This window comes from Cygnus olor, chromosome 4, assembly GCF_009769625.2.
Source record: "Cygnus olor isolate bCygOlo1 chromosome 4, bCygOlo1.pri.v2, whole genome shotgun sequence".
Classification (NCBI taxonomy): Eukaryota; Metazoa; Chordata; class Aves; order Anseriformes; family Anatidae; genus Cygnus; species Cygnus olor.
In genome coordinates this window covers 29,553,072-29,571,780 of record NC_049172.1, presented here as the reverse complement: position 1 = coordinate 29,571,780, position 18,709 = coordinate 29,553,072, and the positions used below count along the sequence as shown (strand labels likewise).

General features: G+C 36.4%; 1 long non-coding RNA gene across 1 annotated transcript; it reads left to right on the top strand.

The window, feature by feature from the left end:
• Positions 1 to 4,620: 4,620 nt before the first annotated feature.
• Positions 4,621 to 18,193, top strand: LOC121069552. The gene is made up of 3 exons (XR_005819486.1): positions 4,621 to 4,657; positions 8,436 to 8,621; positions 18,024 to 18,193. It is a non-coding gene; the product is annotated as an uncharacterized LOC121069552 (long non-coding RNA).
• Positions 18,194 to 18,709: the final 516 nt, after the last annotated feature.

Sequence of the window (18,709 nt, the reverse complement as noted above, 5' to 3'; positions counted from 1 at the left end):
GCCTTTTTTGTGTCTCTACCAGTTTCTCTTGCTGCACATTACAATTTTTTCTACTGTCTGCTGTAGTTTTGCTAAATTGAGAATCTGCTTTCCCCTGTGAAACACAATTTCAGTGGTGATGTACTGTGCTGCAAAGGTGATGCCCTTAAGTTTAGCAGAGCTAAACCCATCCAACCTCTGTAGCCTTTTGAATAACATTTAACTGCTTTAATTTCTTTGTTCATCAAACTGTTCAGTCACATACCTGTAATGTTAAATGCTGAAATACAATCTCACAAAAAAGGAGTTTAAATAGTTTGCAAGAGACGCTGTCTCTTTTGTTCATTTTCATATCAGGTCATATCGTAGAATGGCTTGGGTTGGAAGGGACCTCAAAGGTCATCTAGTTCCAGTCCCCCTGTCATGGGCAGACATGCCATCCACTAGATCAGGTTGCCCAAGGCCTTGAAAGTGTGAAACATCACCAGAGCCTCATTAAACTGTGAAACATCACCAGACAAAAACCTGGAATTTCATGTCGCGTGAATACAAATTTAATATACACTATGATGTATTACACTATGCCTATTTATTATATTTCAGATATTCACTAACATTAGGTTCTCTAAGAATCCCCTTTCAAATAAATGTGAATAATAATGCAGCATCAAACTGTTTTAGCCAGTATCTGTAAATAGAGACCAATTTTGCAATTTTGTATTAGAATTTCAGGTTTCTCTCCTTGTCTTTTGAATTAAACCTGCTGGTAAATGCTTAGCATATTATTGGCATAACATTTACAACATGTAACCAGTTTCATTTCATTAGCCCTGAAGAGATCGGGCAGTTCAGCTAGATCTTTGAAGGTCCCATCTCACTGAACTATTTTGTTCTATTTTCACTTTTGATTTTCAGTTCAAGATCATGTTATTCATTATTTCTTCTATAAGGTATTTTTGATGGGGATTTTAGTGATCTTGTTTTCTAATCAAAAGCTAACAACCACATTTCCTTCTCCCATATTCAGGTAGGTATAAATATCCAATCTATAAGTCAGAAATATTCCCTCAGTGTGTACAGAAAGACTTCAGCCTTCTGTCCCTGATTTCAGCTTTTGGAGATTCAGGCTACCTCTAGAAATCCACTTTAGATTTTCGAACATTTATTCTCTTAATGCAGAGCATTGATGTGCTTGTTAAATTGAAAAATATTGCAAAATGGTTGAATTTATGTCATCTAAATACAGATGTTAAATGTTTGGGCTGGTGTGTGTTTCCACAGCTAATGAATTTTCTATCCATCACAGCTTCTTGCTATTCTGTGAAGTTTCCCACTTTATTTTGTCTTTCAATTTTCCAAGTCTCCCCTTGTGATAATCTGTTGATCAGGTGTAACTGCATCTCACTTTTCTTCTAGCTTCTTTTTGACAAGTCCTTACTGCTTTTCCTGATTTAGGTTTCTATCATGTAGCTGTCATTCCAGTAGCTTTATATCTTTGATTCCAATCACTATTTGATCTCTTCTAATGGAATCAGTCAGTATGCCATAATTACATGGCCGACTTGCTAAGTGACTGTCAGTCAAACATTCCTCAAATTTAGAGAAATGAAAGAAATTCTGTTCTTTGAGAAGAACATATGATAACAATGATGTCCTTTAAAAGTTTCGCTTTTCTTAGGAATACAATATTTTTCCTGCACACTCAGAGATAGTAATTCCATTCTCTTTTAGTACTATACTAATAAGGAAACAGAGAACTTCAGGTACTGCTATACACAAAAATATCTTTTGTGACTGCTTTTGAGTCTAGTTCTTTATGCATGGATTCAAAATTTTGCTTGAATATTCTCCATGACCCTCCAGCATTGCCTGAGAGCTTTGGTACTTCTCACTCCCAGTACCATTTCTCTCTCTGTCTTTATTTCTCTGAAAACTTACTGTTTCAAGAGCTCACTTTGATTTGATGCAACAGCTGTAAAAAGTTTAGTTTTAGAGTGATTATTATCTTAGAAACATTACTTATGTATGATGTAAAATTCTTTGCTTACATTACCAACACACTAAATGCTTAAAAAAATGAATAGGGAGGGAGGTAAAACTGACTTCCTGCCAGTGCACTGTACCTCTAATCAGACTTCCCTTGAGATTTTTCTTTTTTCATAATCCATCTTGCCCCTTTGCCTCTTGCCCTCTATTTTTCAGGGCTGTAGTCTTCCTGTGAAGCCAGTTTATGTCGAAATAACAGTTTATGTATATGTAGCAAAATGACAGTGTTGTTCAATACAGAGTACGATAGTGATGGTCGAGTGAAGCCCAAACTTTAGTCAGAGATTACATTGAAGCCAGAGCCCTAGTAGGATGCAAGAAGATCATGTACTTCAAGGTCACACAAGGGTAAGGTAGATAACCAGCTCAGATTGCAGGGCAAAGTATTCTTGCAGGGAGACATCATGAAACATCATGGCTGTCATTTAAGATGGTATGTCATCTCTGCATATTTTTTTAGCGTGCACATTTATTGAACCTGAACTCTACAGGGCCAAACTGCAGTTTTTGAGTAAAGCCCAGAAAAAATCTAGGGGTGATTGTAGAGTTACCATTATGTAATGGTGGGTGGTTCACTTCAGTTGGATATTTTGGCCCTACTTTGAAGAATTGGATCAGATCCCATTGGGATGTTGACAAGACATACTGACTGGGGTCTCTTTGCTAACCTGAGGTGCAAAAGGTCATCATCACTTCATATAGTTTGAGAGCTGCTAGCAAAGTAACCAAAAAATCATTAGAAAGGCTGTTAGTACATCCTTTCTTCTTTCCCTCAGGGATCCACAGATCTAACCCTTTGTCTGTTGGGCCAGGAATTTTAAAGTCTTTGCTGCAATGCTGAATTTAAGTGAACATGGAGAGACAAAAGGCTCTTTTTATTTACAGAGGTAAGGAATCTAAGTAACTGTGAATGAAGCTACATCCCAGTGATACCTATATACAAGAAATGAAAGCATGATTAATATATTCTGAAGAAAGTCTGTAATCCAGTAAGAGAATCTAGAGGACATCCATAAATAGTGTGTGCAAATGCATATAATTTTAAAAAGGATGGTGTTTGCTGGCCACAGCGAAACTACAATGTAACATATTTTACTGAAAATACTCCCCAGTCATATTCAGGAGAGAATAGTTTGCATGGTTGATAAAATATTTTAAATAGGATTTTATTACCTTTCTCTTGTCAGCTGCTGTCTTGTCAGCTCACGTAACCTCCTCAACATCCCACAGTGGACAAGCGTCAGTCCACTGTACAGAGTACAGAGGCTTCCTGGGACATTCCATGTAGTCAAAGCCTGTTGTGTCAGGGAGAAGAGGAGATAAACATATCAAACTGTCCCCTTCTTAAAGTTTTAATTTACTTTTGTATTAGTCTTCTGCCTTTGTAAGGGAAGAGCTCAGCAGATGCTTAATGAATGACACCTTTAGTATACTGTGTGATGGGGGTATGCTCTCCCTCTAGTACACTGAATTGTACAGTTTTGTCATCTCTACTGCCTGATGATTTTGAAATTCAAAGATCTGATTTTAGTGAATGTCTAACCCCTGGCTTAAGTGAGTTAAGAAGAAAGGCATTTGAAGGACATTGACTCACCCATATTGGATGTAGTTACTCAGAAACATCCTTAGACACCAAGTCCTGTGGTGAATCTACCACCTTGTCATATACAAGGTTCATGTGATATATCTTCTCATTTCAACTGTTTATTATGTTGCTATACACTGATGAAGGCTGCTCACACAGTTCTGCATTTCTATGTCTGTAATGTTGTATAATATTTGGCTTAAAGTAGTAGTATTTGGATGACTATTTTCCGAAGCTATCCAGCAATAATTAGGCAGAAACAGGGAAGGCACGTAGGTTTTTGAGGAAAGACATTAACTGGTTACTTTTGCAACTTAAGATGCTTGGCAAACTTCTGTGCAAACACAGCAAAGAACCTAAGTTTAGGAAATTTGGCAAACAACAGGGTTTATCTTAAAACAGGAAAAAAAAAAATCCAGCACTCATCTGCTGATTCCCTCATCTATTCTTCAGGTGATTAGTGTAGCACTTCCTTTTTCACAAAGCATGGGCTGCAGACTGGATTTCCTGCTGAGGAAGCAACATTAAAATGGCAGCCCTCACTCAGAGACATCAGAACAACTCACAGCTGGGCTGATATTGGAACTGTGCTAGGTATAATACAGTATTTCTAAAAATCTTCACAGCGATTCATGTATCCGTTCAGCCTTTGTAACTACAACACTTATGTTATCCTGGAGTATTCAAATGATTTTTCATTAGCTATTTAGTTAGGCATTCAATAATTTCCATCCATTTCCACCAAACACTTACCTGGAGTGCCGTAAGTGTTAAATAAGAGTCTTAGTCACACCAGTAATATCACCTTCATCTTCAGACCTAGATCTATTGCATTGGTATCTAGATGATGATCTAGATGATCTCTGGTGAGAACGCATCTTGAGTACAGTATTCAGTTTTTGGCCCCTCACTACAAGAAGGACATCGAGGCCCTGAAGTGTGTCCAGAGAAGGGCAGTGAAGCTGGTGAAGGTTCTAGAACACAAGTCTTATTGAGGAGTGGCTGAGGGACCTGGGGCTGTTTAGTCTGGAGAAGAGGAGGCTCAAGGTAGACCTTATTGCTCTCTACAACTACTTGAAAGGAAGGTATGGGGAGCTGGGGGTTGACTGCTTCTTGCAGATAACTAGTGATAGGACTAGATGGAATGGCCTTAAGTTGTGCCAAGGTGGGGGTTAGGTTGGAAATTAGAAGACATTTCTTCTCAGAAAGAGTAGTCAGACATTGGAATGGATTGTCCAGGGAGCTGGTGGAGTCACCGTCCCCTGGGGGTGTTTAAGGAAAGGTTGGACGTGGTGCTTAGGGACATGGTTTAGTGTGCGATATTGGTGGTAGTAGTATGGTTGGACCAGATGATCTTGAAGGTCTTTTCCAACCTTAATGATTCTATGATTCCGTGATTACCCTTATCTAGATTTGCAAAACGATACATATTTTTTTGCAACTAACTAGTTTGTGAAAAGCTGTATTAAGCCTCTTTTTTCTCCTATCTCTATCTGGGAAAAAGAATATGCATTTTGAATGACCCCAAACTGAGATTAGTTGTGTTGTGGGAAGATCATGACATTAATCTATTAGGATATGCCATTAGGATACCACGGGTGAAGCCTTCAAAACTAAAAAGCATTGGGACAGTTTGCCTCACCTGTGGCCATTCTGGATGTCCGTTAGCTCATGGTCTGCACCTTAACTTTGTTGGTGGTGAGTTCTCTCTGATTGCTCCTGGCGTTGTCCAGGTATGTTCAGTAGGTGCTTTTTGGTACAACATTTGAACAGAGGAAATGGTACTGACAGTGGATGTATATTCTTTGCATTAGCGTTATAACATAGTCAAGTTTCCTCATATTTACTACAAGTTTACAATGAATGCATCTGTATATAAAATGGATCATATTTAGGTCTCATATTTAGGTTTTGAAAGAGGAGAAAGCGTACTTATTGCAATGAGCTCAACATAAAATACAGTAATTTTGTGCCTCTAGGAAATACTAGGTGAGGTATTTACTGGCAGCAGTAAAAGCTGGAATCAAGCTCAGGAAGGTGAGGGATAGCTGTTAAGGGGCATAATAAGATATATTATGAATTGCTAACTGGAAATTGACTCTGCTATGCACATTCAAATGTCTATTTTTCTGTAGTGGGGAAAAAAAAAAGCAAAGAAATGGCTACATTTGAGAGATGTAATGAAGAAGCAGTAAGTTTCTTGTTACCAAGGTCTCTGTTTTTCTTTGTGTGTTAAGAGGAAGACCAAAATAGCTAAAGAAAAATGTAACCTGGGCTGTTTGTTCAGAATGACATGACGACACATTGCCTTCTTAGTGAGATGGCTTATTGTGATGACTTATTTGCTATCAGAAATTTGCTGCTTATTCGGTTACCATGTGAAGAAACACATAATTTAACCTCAAGTAAAGTGTTATTAAATTGTTAGTTGATAAAAGTAAAAAAAAAAAAAAAAAAAAAAAAAAAAAAAGACAATATATGAAAACGATCTTAACAAAGAAAGGATTTTAAAGTGGTGTCAGGGTGACGTAATAGAAATCCAAAAAAGCAAGGGTATGGTAAGTTGTAGGAAATCATATAATCAAGCTTGAAAGTATATTTACATAGGCACGGAAATTTCTAGAAAGTCAGAAGACCTTTTCTTCTATGTATGAGTGATAAAGCAAATGCTATATGCATAACTTTGTTTCCTGCTGTATGCTAATCTAACACCATTTTATAGAAAACAGAAAAATGTGATTTTTTAATATTTCCCTACTTATGGAATATGATGGAGCTCATGGTTAAATCTAAGTTAAACTGGAGTTGGTCTAATTTTAATGCTTACCATAAATTTGTGTTATCTTAGTCTGAGAAAATTATTCAGGCCACACACTATCCTTTATCATAAACCTGGGAACACCTAAGCCATCTCTGTTTTAGGATGCATACTTCTCTAAGTGCCTGAGAATAAGTAACTCTTCATAGTTTAGAGTTTGACCAGCTAGACACGTGATACTGAAACTCCCTTACAGTTCAGAGATGTGACTCCTGAGCTGTTAATGTTGTCAGAGAGATCTGACCCTTAAGGATTCTTGGACTGGGCACTTCACCATGCCAGCACAGTCAAGGTGGAGGCATCTGAGTTCAGTTCAGAATATGGACAAAAATAGCACAGGAACTAACATCTTTATAAAACAATTTAAAAGTTAGGGCACGTCCCTGGAAAGTGAAATGTGGATTTTAAGCATCTTCTCCTTGAGTATGCTGTTTTTGCTCCCAGGAATGCCATGACCACTAAGCTGATATGAGATGCTTTAATTTCACTTCTGAACTAGGCAGCAAGAACTAGAGAAAGAGATTGAGAAGGGAGAGCGTCTGGGGAAGAAAAGAACTCACCTGGGAGCAGGAAGCAAAGTTTTTGGTTTCCTTTTTCATGTTAACGCATTCTGCTGATTTATTTCATTTGCTAGGGAGCAGGAAAGTAAATATGTGTGTGAGAGAGAGAGAGGGGAGAGGATCCTTGACTATACTACCCAAGATTGTCAGGGAATCTCAAAGTCAATTAGTTCTGATAAAGTTTCCTCAAACTGACTCTAAGCAAGACTGACTCACTCTCTCTTCTCCTTCCTCTCTCTTTCCTCTCTTATATATTCATATAAATTGCAGAATAGGACGAGGGGGATGTGTTGGCCACCCCACTGGGTGTCAATGAGGCAAAGACATCTGAGAGATAATAGCCCTTTCATCTGCCTAGTTGCAAGGCGGTGCCAGCTGCATTGCTGCGCTGGAGCGTCCCCACAGCACATGGGCACAGCGCAGAAGACTTGTGACCACTGCTGTGCAGCTGGTGTGCTCTGTCCCCTGACGCAGCACACACTGCTATCTCAGAGATGACACACACACACACACACACATATATATATATATATTATATATATATATATATTTGGTGTATATTAATTTAGCATGAAATGTGCAAGGTTTTATCAAGAAATTGTAATGTAATGAATTCAATGCACAGTAATCTAAATCTCATCTGTAAGTGCTAATCTTATCTAATTTGCTGTTCTAGAAGGATGATACCCATGCCGTCAATATCTAAACGACTGAACTATTACCCCAGCACTTAATACGAGCTGTGCCTTAAATGCTCATCTGCAGTGTGTCAGGCAACCAGATAAACCAGATGTTAAAAGACCAAATAATTCTAAAGAATTTTAATTGCTGAATGACAGTTTAGATTATATTTTGGTCTATGATTATATATATCAATATCAACACTAAGTGTTCACATTTTATCCCTGATCTTATGAACGCTTACACATAATTAGATTCTTTTTATTTAAAATTGTTTAAAACTGTGCAGTTTTTTTTTTTTTTTTTTTTTTTTGGTAGGCAATTTGGGACAGTTTTTTGACTTTATTATGCTGCTGGAGATTGACATTAGCTGTTGGCAAGCACATCTTTATCACATATGCAATTTTAGACTTAAAAAATGCTAATAAATGTGACTGCTACCTTTCATCTTGGTGAAATGGTTGAAGCATAGAAGACAGATGGTTATAAAAGAAGTGTCTGCTGACATAACAGGTTGTATTCCGAATTTCTACTCAAAGTTTTTAGTTTATGGGTTTTTTTTTGATCTCTTAATAAAAAGTATCTGGCTTGGTGGTGTAAATGTTAACTCGGAACTTAATCTCTGTAAACAGTCATGGGAGAAGGCGGCAGATGCTTCCAAAGAGTAACTCACAAGGCTTAAAGGGATAACTCATCTCTCCAACTAAGGCATATGGTGTTTGGATGCTCTGTATTTCTTGGTTACATTACCATGCATGTTTTGCAGGAAGCAGACAAGCCCCAGAAACAGGGAGCAGCACAAACATCCCAGACATGTCTGAAGCGCTGCTAGACTCCATTGTCCTCATACAAACTTTCAGTACATCCCTACCTGTTCCTCAGCTGCATGGGAGGTTGAACACCTACAAGTCATCCAGAATGTTCTAAGCATGTGCCGTGAGCAACTTGGCAGGTATGTAGGCAACCTCGTTATCTAGTACGGAGGCTGCTGGTATATTTAGATGACTGAAAGGTCTGGTAGGACTGTGCAATAAGCGTTGAGTTTCAGAACAAAGACCTGTAAGGGAAGTGGAAAACTTTTCCTCTTATTTTTCTGAGGAGTTTCTTGGAATTGATTCTAAATGAAAATGTTGGAATGTCTGTTGATAGGTTTGGGAGGAAAAGAAAACTTGCCAGGAAAAGAGAAAACACCTGGAAAGACAATGAAGCAGAACTGAAATTCTGGAAGGACCTTAGAAAAGATTTTGACTTTGGAAGTTGTTTTCTAAAGTTGGGAGTAATAAAACCAGACTTTGCACAGAACATTCCTAAACAAATTATACGAAATGCAGAATCTCATTTTCAGCATGTTTTTGTGACAGAACCCATCCCTCCCAACACACACAATAAAGCAGGGTACATAAACATGTTAATTGGCTCCTTCTTTAAATAAAGATTCATCAGCCTTGTGTTAACATCTTTAAAGCCGTTTCTGTGTGTCAAACAGGACTTTTGTCCATTATTGCTCTTAAATTATGTGAGGAGGCAATATCCAAGATGCAACTGGCATGGGAAAGGTAAATGAGGGAAAAAGTACCAGAGATCACTGTTTTTGTCAGTTGGAAGATTGACCAGAAAGTGTAAACATTGAAGTTTTTCTCCAATCTAGAACCTAGGCCAGGAGCAAAGGAGCTCTTAAACCAGACAAGCAAATGGATAAATGGTTCAAAAGTAAGACTTTTGTGATGGCTACCTACTAAGGGATTTCCAGTAGGTGTCCATGCAACATTAGACCCACCTGCCTTTGCACAGTCAGCTTCCAAACTATTTGTTTCCTTCTCAAACATAGGTTGCTATTACAGTGCAAGATGGCTCCTATAGCATCCATCATAACAAGAGAGTCCTGTTTAAATTTCTTTAAAGGTTGTTATCTGCATCAGAAATGAATTTATCCATTAATATGTTTAGGTCTTATACATTGTTGGAAATTCTTTTTCTTCAAATGGACTCTAGAGCTAGTAGTTTAGCTGTAATATAGCTATGATGGTTGGTTTTAGAATTACTAAGATGTATGTTTCAAATCTACTTTAGGTGTTTCATGAATTCTCTTTGTAGAGCTTATAATTAAAATAGAGAAAACTGTCATAACATCTCTGTTCAGGTAATTCTCCTAAAAAACATATTTTTTACAGTTACTTGTAATAATAACAATAATGATAATAATAATAAAGAAATATGCCAACATAAGAGCAGACTGGATTTATTACCTGGAAAAGATATCTCAGTTTTACTCTAATATATTTCAGCAGCCTGCACAAAAGGAATGTCCATGTTTCTGCTTAGATGATGGATTTCAAAGATCTCATGTTGCCAGTTAATTTTCAGATTAAAATTAACATAGTGGTGTCTGACTTGAGCGGTAAATTAACAAACATAAAATGTTTCCCACTCTTCAGCTCTAAAGCGCAAGGAAGAAGGAACAGTTGCAAAGGTGAAGAGCAATGATATGTATGTGTTGGACCAAGAAATAAAGCTAAGCTACGTGTCTAATAGGTAGGTGACACTACACCCTAGGAAAACTTCTCTGTCATAATGACAAAGATCTATCCACAACATTGCTGATTTGATACCTTTGACAGCATGATAGATAGTTTTTTAACAGACTGTATGCCAGCTTGCCAGGAGGTGATGTGCACCTCTTTCAGCAGTTTGTGCCCTGCTTCATGCCAGACGTTGGCTGGATTGGTTCATTAGCTAGGCAGCCCTCCTGGTGTACTCTACAGTGTTATAGATATATCCAGTCCATTTTCTCACACAACAGATATGAGGAAATGGCACCTCTGCTGATTTGTTTCAGATTTGTACACTGGTGTAGCAGCAGGCAGAAGCTCAAACTAAAAAGCTGGGAAAAGATCCATAACTCTGGCAATTAGCTGTAATTGAGATAGCTATAACACATTCATATCCCACTGGTTTCAAAAGGAAGTTCTTTGGCTCTTGAGTGCATTTGAGGATGAATTTAATCTGCCCTTGTCCCTTTTCAGTGCTGTAACTGTATACAGAGGATGAAAAAAACCCTACATTTGCAGCAGGAACATTTCCCCAGAGAACTATCAGTAACTACTTCCTGTTGCAGGTCTTGTGCTAGTGGAAAATGGCAAAAAACAAAACAAAACAAAAATCTCATGGGCATAGCTTTTAGGAATTCTGGGTTACTGTGGATTCTTGGGAGTTGGAAGTCAGAGATACAATTTCTTTTTTCCTTGGCCGTGAGCTTCATGTTCTGTATCATGCCGTGTATAACAGAGGACCCCAAGTATCTACTTTAGTGCTTTGCGTTTTATTGGGCAAAACTGTGTAAAACTTACCAGATAAGCTACAGGAGTGATCAGTTGAGCCAGGTACTCAGAGATGAACTCCAAGCAGGAAATAATAGAATTTCTATAGTTGATAATCTCATATACTCAATTGCAGCTAGCCAGAAGCTCATCTTATCAGTGCACTGAGTATGTATATTACTGAGCCCTGTCGCCTTCAATTTTTTTCTCTATCAATGGCATCTAATCATCTGCGTAAATCGTAATATCTAATGAAAGTTAAAATCTTCAGTAGTCATTTGCACGTAGTATATTAGTGTTTAACATGCATGTATCTTCTTTGATTAATTTGTTTAACATGTTTCTTTTACTGTCATTTTACAAGGGGCAGAATTGTTTTAAATTTTCTGCTAATAGCACTCTCAATGCCATTGCAGTGAGCATGGTTAGTTGTGAAGATAAATTAGAATATTTACTTAGGTTATTTAAATAAATGTTATTATGTTTGTATAATGTATAACCCTGGAATTCTAAATAATGTTTATTTATGTCTGAATTATTGAATTGTTTAATCCATATTTGATTCTCTGAAAAATTATTCTATTTAATTCCTTAATTCACTTTTTTACTGTTTGGATTTATTTTCCTTCAGTTAACAATCCTTTCTTTACAGGTTATTTAAAATCAAGCTTTTAAACATAGATAGGTATTTTTATTTGTGAAAAGCAGCAGGGGAAAATTTCAACCATTGTTTTGGTGGATTTTTAATTCTTTACTTTGTTCTTCATAATGTCATGTCTTCCCATAATTATTCACCCTCTTCCTAAAAGAAAAAAAAATAATTACTCTTTTCTGCCCTTTTTAAGTGAGACTTGCTTTTTTTTTTTTTTTTTTTTTTTTTTTTTTTTTTTTATAATAGAAAGCCTCCCATTAACTCTTCAGAAATAATTTTGGGGAATTAGTCCTCCAAGAAATCCTTACCAAGTGAACTCTACGGTAAGTGAACACCAGTGATTCAAACTACATTTAACTTCAGCAGCTTGTTAACCTAGGTGGTGGTTTATACTCTTTCAGGCTGAAACAGAAATGTTTTGATAGTGGCAAGAAAGCAAACTTCTGACTTAGAAGTTGAGGAAAGTACACACTCTAATAACTCTTCCATCAGTAATAGATACCAATCAATTATTACCAAAAAGAAAAGATACCAGACTTGAAATTTAAAAATGAAAAAATGAAACCTGAAGGAGTGTTATAGAATTAATACAAAAATTAAGGAAAGAAATAAGAGACTTTATGTAAATAAGCTGCTACTGGAAAAAAAAAAAAAAAAAGATGGAAAAGTGTAAATCTATTTAAAACTGTTTTACTTGTATTTGAGAAAGTTTTGCACTTTTCTTGGTAAAATATTGTACCGTATAGCGTAAACTTTCCACTAATACTGTGTCTGAGAAATGCCTTATCCCTTCAGATCTTAAAACTAGACCAAGGAGTGGGTAAGTTTGCACCTGATATTGATATCTTAATGCATACTGAAGTGCCTTACTGATTACTATTATTCACTGGAAGACTTTTCCGTGCCTCCTGCATTACCATCTTTCTACTAGTTAGGAGGCCTCAATGCTTTGCCTTACATATTTACCACAGACTCGTCTTGCTCTTATCCATTAATCTTAAAATTATTTCCCTTCTACCTGGTTTAAGATAACATTTGAATAGAAGTATTAGAAGATTAGAAGATCTAAAATAGATAATCAGTTAAAATATTAATAAATTTCTTAAAATACGAGTAAATTGGAAGATCTTTTGCCTCCCCCTCTTCTCCATTCTGATTTTTATTTTTATTTTTTTAAACAAAATATTTATAGCTTTCTTCTTTGAGGATATCTTACATTTCAGGTTCAATCTGTTAGAGGCAATTAACCTTCCTAGCTTTCAGCACAGAACATTCCCAGAAGGTACTTCCTTTTGGTGCCTCTGTTAGTCTTTATAGACTACTGCTGTTTTGAAATTTTCCACAGACTTCAGACAGATATCTTTCAACTTGATATTCATCCAGGGGACAGTCTAACTGTTCTTCCTCAAAATAAGCTGCCTTTCTTAGTTAGAACAGTGGCTTGATACAGGTGCATTTAATACTGTTTTAGATGTTCTTGGGTGTCTGACCCAGCCTATAGCTGATGATACAGAAGGGTACAGATTTCTCATACCTCCTGACTTATGTCTAGCCCCATATAGTGTCTTGGATACCTCAGAGTACTGGGTTCAGTTCAAATTAAAATACCTATTTTTTTATATATTTTTTTTTATTTGAGGGCGAGGCATATCTTGAAACCAGATACGACAGTAATCAAGCACTTCAAAAGCAACACTGAGTTGAGTGATTTCCAAGTTATTTGTCCTATGGATATTATAGTAAAGTTACACATAAATACAAATAATTACAACACAACTGAAGAAGGTCAAGGGCTTTAGATAAACAGTCTTTAACACTTCTGAAACAAGAAGTTCTCTGCTAAACAGAAATCATGGTATAGTATCTGGGTGAAATATGTAAAAATAAGTCTGCAAAGATTTGTGGGATTTTTAAACATAAGTATCTATGTAGCTTCTTGCACTTGTCCATCAATGTAATATCAGAGGTTTTTAATGAATTTTTAATAGCATGCTCAAATTCCTTTTGTGTTTATTCTCTGTGAACATTTGAATAACTGAGTTTTACTGGAATAGATTTTATGGAACATGAGTTTCAAAGACAAGTTAGAAATACTAATTGTAAAAAAATCTCCCTACAACTTTTAGGACATTCAAGTAAACTGTGATTGAGCTACACATGGACAAAATGGACAAAAGCTGAGGGTAATTTAATTATGAATCCCATCAAGGAACTACATTTTAGTATGGTCTCACTCATTGAAAGTGCGCTTCAAAGCCACAAGTTTTTCTTCAAAGGCTGCATCAATCCAGACAGTATGTAATTCAGAGAAGTGGCTTGCTTTTCTCTGTGGCTTTCTCATTGTTAGGAAGTTGATACTGCAATATGAACACATAGTTTGTATGGTTTGCAGCTCTCATGAGATGTCCCAACTGGATGTAAACAAGGTGGCTGAAGTAATAAGAACAGATTAATAATGGAATTAATCTCACCTGCCTTTAAATATGTACTTGGTAGATCTTTACTTCTGAACTAATCAGCATAGGCTATTATTTACAGTCAATAAAGAGAACTAGGCATTTGTAGATTGTAATTCATCTGACAGTTTGGACATCTTTGTCAGGCTGATTGTGCTCTAGATGTGTCTCCATAAGTTATGAATGGAAACTACATGACTAACAAGATACAGGTATCTAAGTTGTGGAGGTCTACGTACAGTCAGTTGTGTAAGTATTCACCCTGGGTCATCCACAAGTTTTGCACATTATACTCTAAATTTTAGATTGACACATCTACGTTAGCTATGTATCTCAGCTAACTATTTCACGGCCAGCTTTGATTGGTCTATATGGTATGTATAACTGTTCTTCCTTTCCCATCTCCCTCATTTTCCCTAAATTAGATCTAGTCAAAATAATGCTTCAAGCACTGTTTCTTCATGCTGCAAGACCAGATTAGAAATACTCATACTTCTTATCCTACTTTGTGTTCTTAGACAGTGTAGGATGTTAAATCTTTTCTTGTTTGTTTGTTTTTGTTTCTCCTGGTCAATTGTAATGGCATAAGTTTCACTTGTATGCAGGTCTTTGATGAAATTAATGGTAGTTAAATTGTAAGTAAAGATTGCAGAAAAAAAATACTTGAAATATGAAAAAAAATATGGTTATTTTCTATTTGATTTAACCTAGGAAGTTTATCATTAGTTTATCACTTCAAATCTTGTGTAAAAGCAAAAGGAACGTATTTCTGTCTCATGCCAGTCGAGGTAGATACATTAAAGTCACTGAACATGAAACAGTCAGACCTAATTTAAGGTCTGGCAATTGTGAGTAAGTACTCAGTCTTTTTATGAACAGTTGCAATATGGGAATAGGAAATCAAAGAAAGTTTTCTTAAATCTTACAGTTAGGTAGTCTAAAACTTGTGTTTCCTTCGATTTCCGTTGCAGTTGCGTAAACTCCGTAGGTAAAGGTTGAGCATATGAAAGATTTTCTTAAGCTCATTGTCTCATATCTTCATTTGATCTTAACAAAAGCCTTGGGTAAAGGCATACTATGTTATGATTAGAAAAGACAAAACTCAGAACTTAGTGTTCATCTTCAGATCTGCTTTTGCTCTGATGTAGCTCTGTTGATTGTTATTCTGATTGTCCTATTGACTTCCTGATCAGCCAGTTGTTACCTAAGGTTTCTCTTTGATAGGTGGGGACAGCAGGAACTGAAAATGTTTCTTCGTATAAATTTTTTGTTAAAATGGACAAATCCCCGAGTCAGAGGAAGAGTGCTTTAGTTAATCCCTCATTGACACATCTACTGTTCTGGCAGACAGACAGTTAGATAGACAGACAGAAGGATTCCAGACAATGTACTAAAGTTCTCCAGTGCTTAGGCTCCTTTTGGAGTTTATCCCAATATTTTTTAGAAAGTGTTTCCCTGTGTATCCTTTATGATTTCACAATCTTTCTGACAATAGTATTTCTCTTTCTGTCCTCAGGGACTAAGAAAAATGCTACTTGCTTTTGCAGTAGTTTTTTATATATTTTAAAATTATCATGTTTCCTAAAAGATCTTTGTTTACTTGTTTGTATGTTTTCCCAGACTTTACTAATACTTCAGTATTTACTAGGAGTTCCTCTCATGCGATCACTGTCTACCAAAACCACATTTTTTTTCCTCAGTTGGAGTGCCTTAAGCTTGATAAATTCAAGTCCAGGTCGGACTGGCACTGGACGGAGGGCAAGATTACCTAGCTAAGATGTCTTGTTCTTATGTCCTACTATAATTGTATTAATTTGGGCAACAGTTAGACACTCCTGACAATCTCCCATTGATTCTGATGTTCTTGAAGGGCACATTCTGCACGTTGGTGGTGCACAGATACAAAGATATCCACTAGTTTTGGAGCAATGTTGGAATTTGGAGTGTTTATTTGTGATGGCCAAAGTATTATAACTGCATATATATCTTTCCTTTATGCAAAGATGGATCTTGAAGAAATTTAAAATCAGGTCATATGGCTCTGTTTGATGGCATGGAAGGGAAGAAGAAATGCTTCCCCACCTGCACCATGGCAACTTTCCTTCACATTTCCTGAAGCAAACTGACATGCTGAAATCGGAAAAGAAACACGATTCTACTGCTGCTTTTTGTGCTAGGCACATGGTTAAGAATGCTATTGTACATTCATGTCTAGAAGTGGCTTGCTGCACTGTACTTTGCCTCCACTGCTGATTCATCTGTCCTTGTCACTGTTCTGTGCAGAAGGAAAATACAACTAGATTGCCTCAGAAGCATAAAGGAGTTTACTTCACAAACTGTAAAACAAGTTTACATGGCTTTTTCAATCTCAAATTGGGAAAAGCAAACAAACAAACAATGGAAAGAAAAGATTTCACACAAGATACTAGAAACAATGCAAATTTTTACCTAGGAAAACAAATAAAAAAAAATCCCCAGCAACTTAAATAAATCCATAAGATATAAGATATTCATATAAGATATTCAGCTCCCATAAAAATTCAACAACTGCTGCATACCTAACCTTCTTAGACCTTGCAAGATTCCTTTGGAAGATATTCTGGCTCTCTAAATAAAGTTTGTTTCTGGAACACATTTTGGTAAGTGTATCTCAGCCGGTTGGTTATGGAAAGACAAGGCTTCAATAAGATTAAATCCTGGTGTTATGATTATTGATACTTACATCTATGCATCTGAAAGTGAAGAGTTTCGTTTAAAAAGAGCAAATAATGTGGTCTGCACTTTTCTGAATGTTACTGACCTGATGAAAATAAGTAGTTGTACTTAATTCTGCTGAAGCAGGTAACACTTTCCTCATATTTATTCAGTGTTTTACAGGTTAGGGGGTAGAGGGAGGCTAACATGTATGACTACAGGAAATGACTATACAATTTGTTGTGAGAATTTGATATAGCATATTGAAATGTAATTTATTAGAAAAGATTAATAATAAAACAAAACAAAAAAGCAATCTTTTAGTAATTGTTCCTCTCATATTCAACAAGTCTTAATGTGTCAAAAGTACTCCATGTGTCCCTGTATAGTAATATTGACCAAGCCAAAGCAGAGAAACAGGATCACTGCTCATGTTCACAGAAGGTGAAAGGATGGGAAGCAGGGAGCACATTTGTACACTGTGCCTCTCCTTGCACATAATGGTTTCCATTTTCCTGATGAGGATTTCCAGAACAGAATAAGTATAAACCTGGTGTGATTTAAGTACAGTGAATATAATACGTCTGATTTACTGAGCAGTCAGAACATCTGGATAGCACATTCGTAATAATTCAACAGGATCTTGAGTGCATCAACATTATTTTACTGTAGATGTGACATCCACTTCTAATGTCACTTTTCATTTGGGATCTGCAGAAATCCAGCAACCAGGACAAACTGCAAGATGTCTACAGACACCAGACAATGCAAAAAGTTTTCAAATTCTGCTTAGGAAAAAAAAAAAAAGAGAAAACAAGCAAACACAAATGGATATGTAATAGACTTACTCATCAGCAAAACATTTAGAGGCTTTACAAAGAAGAATGTAATGCATTATTGGCACAAAATATAATATTCTGATTTGTCCTGTAAACTGTTCTTGTCAGAATGATGTTGCCTGGGTGACTTTAAATGTTCATTTTCTTGAATACTTATGATATTTGGAACCAAGATTTTTCACACAAATTTGTTGCAGCTGTCAAAGAAATCCTAATTCGGAAGCATTTCAGACCTACAAACCTCCAAGTGAGGAATACACTGAACCGTTTTGCATTGTTTTGTGGTTCATAAGCAGGTTTTTTTTTTTCTTTTTAATCGGTTCTGTTATATTTGGTAATATTTTTGTCTTTTTCTATGGTGTTAATGTTTACTTCTTTCATTTTTATATTCATCAGGGCTATTCTGGGCTGCCCTGATATCATAGACAGTGAACGTACCCAGAATCATTGGCTGACCTCCCCAAAATGGGCCATGAAGGAAAGCGCTGAATTTTAAGGGGAAAGATCTGTCTTCTGCTTGTAGGATGAACTTCACTAAATGAAGAGCCACCAAAGGAGAAAAGGAGGTATAGGTACAAATTGCTCTATATTATCTCAATTTCTCTAGAGACCTTTTTTAATTATAAGCAAATTACAAGAACAGCAGCTTCCACAAGGCAAATACATAGTTCTGTTCTGTCAGCAACTCCCTACAATTGTTTTTAAATGCTTAGTAGTAGAATTGCAAGACATTTTTATCTTTTTCTGAGATGCCTAATTTAACACGGGTGATAGATGAAACCAGTTGCCATTGCTGGCATCCTCCCTCCCTCTTCTGCATCCTCTCTGTGATGCCTACAGTGAAACACTGATGCTTGACATGTCCTACTTGCACAAACAGGTTGCTGAGGGAGACAGAGCTGAATGCAGTATATGGGGATTTAAAACAAATGAAAAAAAAAAAGCACAAAAAAAAAAAAAAAAGATAAAGTGACCAAACCTAAATGTTTAAAATCAGCTAGCATGAAGCAAAACTTCAAGCTACTTTCTCACTTTGAAGGGGAAAGGGAAATGCAACGTTCAATGTTGCACAAAAAACTAGC